General features: G+C 46.3%; 1 long non-coding RNA gene across 1 annotated transcript; it reads left to right on the top strand.

Moving 5' to 3' along the window:
- Positions 1 to 968: 968 nt before the first annotated feature.
- LOC140712167 (uncharacterized) lies at positions 969 to 4,406 on the top strand. The gene is made up of 2 exons (XR_012093630.1): positions 969 to 1,068; positions 1,268 to 4,406. It is a non-coding gene; the product is annotated as an uncharacterized lncRNA (long non-coding RNA).
- The last annotated feature ends 2,185 nt before the right edge of the window (positions 4,407 to 6,591 follow it).

Here is a 6,591-nt window from a genome sequence, read left to right as displayed (position 1 = left end):
GCTGGGAAGAAATTCTCCAACAAGCACAGCAATGTGACATTCTGATATAGAGACTCCTAGGCATCAAGCCCCATGGAAGGGGGTGGTGATTACATGAGCGTTGGCGTTGATGCGGGGCACCCTCCAAGTTGGACGCAGGGAGCGAGCAAGGGCAGAAAGAACAGGCCCCTCAGGTGCCATGAGAAAACAAAGTGTTGGCAGCAGTGGTCGTGAGGGTTGGTGCCAGGGACCAGGAAGACGTGGCGGAGGGAGCATGTGCCTCAAGGCAGCCGTGGAACCCGCGGTCCCTGCAGTGAGGTCTGGTTTGCAGAGGACGTGGACGGCCACGCGGCAAGGCCTACAGACAGCTTGGACTTGGTTGTCTCAGAACTCTGGTGGGTGTTGCAAACGGCCCCACAGGGTTGCAGTGCACATTCTACGGACAGAAAGACGACGCTTGGAACTGTTCCCGGCACGAAACCAGCGCCCTGCGAACACTGGCCACTGCTGTCGTGACTGAGTGCTGTCCTCACTCAGGACAGTTCTGAACCTTGCTCTGCTCAGTTCACTTAATTGTGAACCTTGCTCTGCTCAGTTCACTTAATTGGGCCAGGAATGGGGTTGCCCTGCCTTCAACAAGTTTGACGCATTGCACGAGGACTCAGTCGATAATGTATTCTGTAAACACGCTCTCCCGCCAAGAGTGAGCGAAGCCCAGGGAGTGGGTGGTTCTTCAGTATTAGCCAGTTGTTTGTGTCGGGGCCAGTTGTGCGGCTCCCAGAGCGAGTGTGACCAGGAAGCCTCTCCCCCCGGAGGTGGCCAGCGTTCCTGTTACACGCGCCGTAAGCAGAAGGTGGGCACTGCTGGGGAACTTGCTCATGTTCCTGTTTTCTGATTGGAAATTCAAGGTTTCTGAGCATCCTACGTCAAATTTGTACATTGCTGAGACTGTACACATTTCAATACTTGTTTTTTTCTGCTTTTCGGATCTATACAGTCTGGCATTTGGCCGTGGCTTCCAGGACAGACTGGATGCAGAGCGAAGTCCTCTCCTCACTGTCAATGTTTGCCGATGTCTTTTTGTATAAAGTTTGTATTTCTTGAGACTTTCAATTAGGTTTTTGCTTAACTAGACTTTTAAAATTGCCATGCACATAATTCTACCAGTTACAATCATGAGCTGACATGGGTTTTTGGTTTTACTTTGATGAATGTTTCACATTTGCATGCTGGATGTGGGGGCGGAGGTCATTTATCTGCTTTTCATTTCCTTCTTGGTTATACTTAGTGACTTTCAGGTAAGGTGTGGAAGGCGTGGTACAGAGTGAATTGCAGGCCGCACTGTGGTTGGTGGAGGACAGGCGTGGACTGCAGCGGCGTACACAGTGGATGAGAGAAAAGAGGAGACTTCCATCCTCGAGGGAAACACACAACAATTTAAAACACTGATCATCTAGCTTACATGAGGTCCAACAAATTCAGTTTGCAAAGTTTAACTTCCAAGTTAATGTAGTATTTTTTCCCCTAAGTCATTAATTTAGTATCTTATGTTTAAATACATTTTTTTGTCTAAAGCAAGTCATAAATTCTAAAATGAATGACTAAACATGGAATAATTTTGGCATACAGCGCCTGAAGAGAAAACTGCCAGTACGCTAAAATATTGCATACAGATGCTTAAAAAATCGAATGCAGCATTCTTACAATGCATGTGCTTTCAGCATGTAACTTGGTGAGTAGTTTTAAGCTCTATTTGTAGGAATGTGTATCTTGAATATTTCAGGGCACCACTGCAGATGTGTGCGTGAGATGTACAAATACTGAATGTCCTTCTTCCTTCCCTTAAATAAAAATTAGCTCCTTTTTTTAAAATTTAAATTTAAATTTTTTTTCAAGTAAACTCTTGCTCTTGTTGCCCAGGCTGGAGTGCAGTGGCACAATCTTGGCCCACTGCAACTTCTACTTCCCGGGTTGAAGTGATTCCCCTGTCTCAGCCTCCTGAGTAGCTAGGATTACAGGCACCCACCACCATGCCCGGCTAATTTTTATACTTTTATTAGAGATGGGGTTTTGCCATATTGGCCAAGCTGGTCTCAAACTCCTGACCTCAGGTGATCTGCCCACCCCAACCTCCCGAAGTGCTGGGATTACAGGCGTGCGCCATCGTGCCCAGCCAATTCCCTTCTGTACTGATTTATACAGTTGTTTTTACTTTTCGTTTTTTTGAGACAGGGTCTCACTCTGTCGCCCAAGCTGGAGTGCAGTGACGCAAATCTTGGCTGACTGCAGCCTTCCCCTCCTGAGCTCAGGTATCCTCCCACCTCAGCTTCCTGAGTAGCTGGGAATAGACACATGTCACCACGCCCAGCTAATTTTTTTTTTTTCTTGTATTTTTTGTATTTTTAGTAGAGACAGCGTTTTGCCATGTTTTCCAGGCTGGTCTTGAGCTCCTGGACTGAAGCGATCTGCCCGCCTCAGCCTCCCAAGCTGCTGGGATGACAGGTGTGAGCGCCACATCTGGCCCAATTTTTTTTCCTTCCAGGATTAGAAGGAGACTTTCAGAAAACCCTTCAACCTTACAAACTTAATTTTCCATAATAATATGCCTCTAGGATAAAAACAAGACAGAAACAAAGAAGTGTGTGTGGACTACAGTTAAAAATTTTTAAGGCAATGTAGCTTAGGAGAGTTGACATTTACAAAGAGCAGGAGGTCCATTCAGTGCCCTCTAGGCATTGGGAACGGCGGGCTGTGGGCAACCCTAACGTGTGCGGCGTCCTGAGACGTGATCGTGGCGCTCACGCTTTTACCGAGGGCCTCCCCCCGGAGTACCCGAGGCCCTTCTGCAATCGGCCAGCCAGGCAGCAGCTGCTGGAGAAGGAACACACAGTAAAAGACAGATGTACACGGTGTTATTGTGGCAGAGAGGTTAAAACCAGGCTCACTCTGTTCTTACTGTTTTAAAAAGCTACTAATGAAGTCCTTAAATATGTATTGCATTTCAGGATTTTAAAGCAGTGGTGGATGTGTCTGTGTTTCTCTCTAGCTCCCGTTCGGGTGCTCCCTGCGAAGAGAGCTCAGAGATGCCACGTTTTCTTGTTGAGATGACGGGGCCTGGAGAGGTGTGAACCCCGTGATGGGGGTTGACTGACCTGTGGGGAGGCTGGGTCAGCGTGGGGATCCACCCCCACTCCACGTTCCTGTAGGAAATCCACAGTTCTAAGTCTTTCTGATATGGGTAAGATGAACCTGGAAGAGGTGTTATTTTTTAAGAAGTAAGTGCCATGCTCTTTTTTCCTCATACTTCTCCGTGTTTAAGCAGCATTGAAGGATAAGGCACTACTAGCATGTTGGCTTGGAAACAACCTTGTTGGTTATTTTACGTTGAATCTGATATTAAGGTTGTCTGGTAACAGAAGTTTTCCTTTAACAACATGGAACTCTGTTGAATCTGTTGCCCCATTGGCTGAGCCATCTGAAGTCGGTGCGGTGGCAGCTGAAAACGCCGCTTCCCCTTGGAGGAAGCCACTGGCTTGGCAGGAGGCACCGCCCTTGATTGAGGGAGTGAGGCGCCTTTGCAGGGCCCCCCACACCGCACCTGCGGTTCTCTCCTGCCCCTGTTGGCTGGCCAAGCAGCCTCGCGACAGTGTGCTCAGCGTGAACGTTCACGGGGCAGGTCAAGGCTTTTGTTCCAGAAACACTGACTTCGGAAATGGCCAGTCGTGTGTGTTGAGCATGGCGAGAAAGACTTACGTGTGTTTCAACTTCTTGAACAAAGCAAGTTGATGTTTCGAAGGCTAATGACTTTGCTATGATCAATATTCAGGAGAAAATAGGGTTTGATGAAATAGAAAGACAGGAGTGGCAAGTGACATGCTTGTGCCCCGTATGACTAAGCGATGACCTGGCCCTTCCACACCACGGCCTCTGAGCAGCCAGCATTGCAGATACTGGGTCAATTTAGATGGGACTCCTGGAACTGTCAGCCACCCGGGAGAAATACGAGTAGTTCTGTGTGCCCACGATCATGGTTCCCGCTACTGTGTCCAACAATGTGCCAGGTTCCGATTTCAGCATCGGGGCAGACACAGCCCTGAACGCTATCACCGACGTAAGTCCGTGTGTGCCTCAACAGACGGGCGCCGGCTGACGCTAACCCGAGGGCCCCGGCCCTTTTTATCTACCAGTGCGCTAGAAACAGCCTTTTACAAATACCATGAATGAGAGCTTCTCGTTATTCCTCCTCCGCTAGAAAATGTTTTTAGACTCTGAGCATTTTTTATCTCATTCTCAAAAAACTTTTACCGCCTCTTCTTCTGTGTGGCCACCAGCGGGGACGTAGCATGGCCAATACCCCGGGAGTGCCCGTGAGTACCTGCAGTGCTGAGGAGGGCTGGGCCGCAGTCTCCTGTGATTGCACCAGCATTAAAATCTGCTTTTTTTTTTGTAAATGCTGAGCCTAAATTTTCTTTAAACCTCCAATACCCATTATGATGAACCCCTGCCTTGATGCTGAGGGTAGAAATTGAACTGAATATTTTATAATTGTAGTCATTGTCCTGAACGCACCATTGCATTTGTTATTTCTTCGGTCTTGGCTGTTGACCTCATTTTCCCCTGTGTAAACCGGGGATGTTAAATTACATCTAAGGCAATATTGGGGCTAGTTGAGTATTTTGCCAAGAGACAATAATAAAACATAGAAATATATTCTTCTGGTTTTTTTGTTTCGTTTTGTTTTGTTTTGTTTCTTTGTGAGACAAGGTCTTACTCTGTCACCCAGGCTTGAGTGCAGTGTTGTGATCTCGGCTCACTGCAGCTTCAACCTCCTGGACTCAGGTGATCCTCCCACCTCAGCCTCCTGAGTACCTGGGACCACAGGCACGTGCCACCATTCCCAGCTATTCACGTGGGAGTCTGAAGATCCGTACCTAATGCAGGAAGCATGGAAGCATTTCATTTTTTTTTTAAATTTTAATGTCTAAAATTTTTCGCTAATTCTCAAGTTTTAATTTTTCTTGTCCAACTTAGTTCTCACGAATATTTTTCAGTTTTTCTTTGCCTTTTTTTTTTTTTTTTTTTTTTTTGTAAACCCTTAGCATGAAACTTATTTCTAGCACTGGTAAATAAAAAAAAGCATTTAACATACAGCACCTGTAGTAAGTAACGTTTAGCACTCGTTTCTTGCTTTTCTGAGCGTCTTAAACTCTCTTCACTTTCTTTGCGAAGGAAATCTGCCCAGGTTTTCCCGTGTTCACTGGCTTTGGGGGCAACTTTCACCTTATTTTTGGCAGTCACTAATCTCTGACCTAGACGTTGCTTCTGTTCTCCTGGTGATGGGTGTCACGGCTTTGCTGCTGCGGGGCCGGCCCGGCTCTGGGCTGACCTTCACGCTGGGAACATGGACATGAGTGTCTTGTTTCAAAGAGGGGATTCCAGCATGGCTTTCGCTGCTCTTTCTCCAGCTTTAGCTGGATTTTTGGGTCTGTGAAAGTTGGGTGTGCAATGGGAGGGATTGAAGCTTCTTTTTTTTTTCTCCTAATTGTTACCTAATTGAATCTTACCCAGAGAGAATGGGTGAATTTGAGAACAATCACTGCAGTTAGTTGAGCATCTGAAAGATGTGGGACAAAGCTGGTGTTGCGCTCCCTGTGACTTTTTTATTTTCAAGTTTCCACACAAAGTAGAGGTCCTTGTGGTATGTGATGTACACTTCCAGTCTTGAAAAAAATCTCTCTTTAATTCCAGGGTCCTCTGCTATAAATAACTTTCTATTTGTTGTTTTTCAGTTTGTAAATATTAACAAATGTGTAGGGTCAAAATTTGAAAACCGAAATACGTGAGGCAAACACCCCACAAATGATCAGTTCCACCCGCTTTGACTTCCCTTGGAGGGACTGTGTGATTTATTACGTGATTGTTTTAAATTCAGTTTTTCATTCATTCGAGTTACTCAAAGCTAGGTTAAACAATTTCATTTTCTTTCTTTTTTTTTTGTTTTGTTTTTCTTTTCTTTTTTTTTTTTTTTTTTTTTTTTTTTTTGAGACAGGTCCTCACTCTGTTTCCCAGGCTGGAATGAAGTGATGCAATCACGATTCACTGCAGCCTCCACTTCCTAGGCTTAAGCGATCCTCCCACCTCAGCCTCCTGAGTAGTTGGGACTACATGTGCATGCCTGTAGAAATAGAATAATTTTGTAGAATTACAAAATTTTAATTCTGTAGAAATAAAATAATTTTTTTTATTTCTACAGAAACGTGGTCTCCCTGTGTTGCCCAGGCTGGTCTGAAACTTCTGGGCTCAAGCAGTCCCCTTGTCTTGGCCTCTCAAAGCATGGGGGTTACATGGATGAGCTACCGCGCTGGGCCTGAAGTTAACTGATTACAATAGAGAAAGAACTGGAGCGTGTAGTTAGTTGAGGCTTCCGTTGGCCAGGCACAGCCACCTTGGTAAGGGTATGTGTGTGTCCTCATTGCCCTTCTGATCCTGAGCTCCGAGGAATGAGGCTGTCTTGGGAGTGCTGTGCTTCTAGTCTCGTGATGGGTGAGTGATGCCGGCCGATCGAGGTCACCCTGGCAAATGCAGCAGCTGCTCAGGAGCCGGGACAGGGAT

Source organism: Chlorocebus sabaeus, chromosome 8 (assembly GCF_047675955.1).
Source record: "Chlorocebus sabaeus isolate Y175 chromosome 8, mChlSab1.0.hap1, whole genome shotgun sequence".
NCBI lineage: Eukaryota > Metazoa > Chordata > Mammalia > Primates > Cercopithecidae > Chlorocebus > Chlorocebus sabaeus.
Note: the sequence above shows the minus strand (reverse complement) of the source record. Positions and strands in the feature narration are given on the sequence as shown.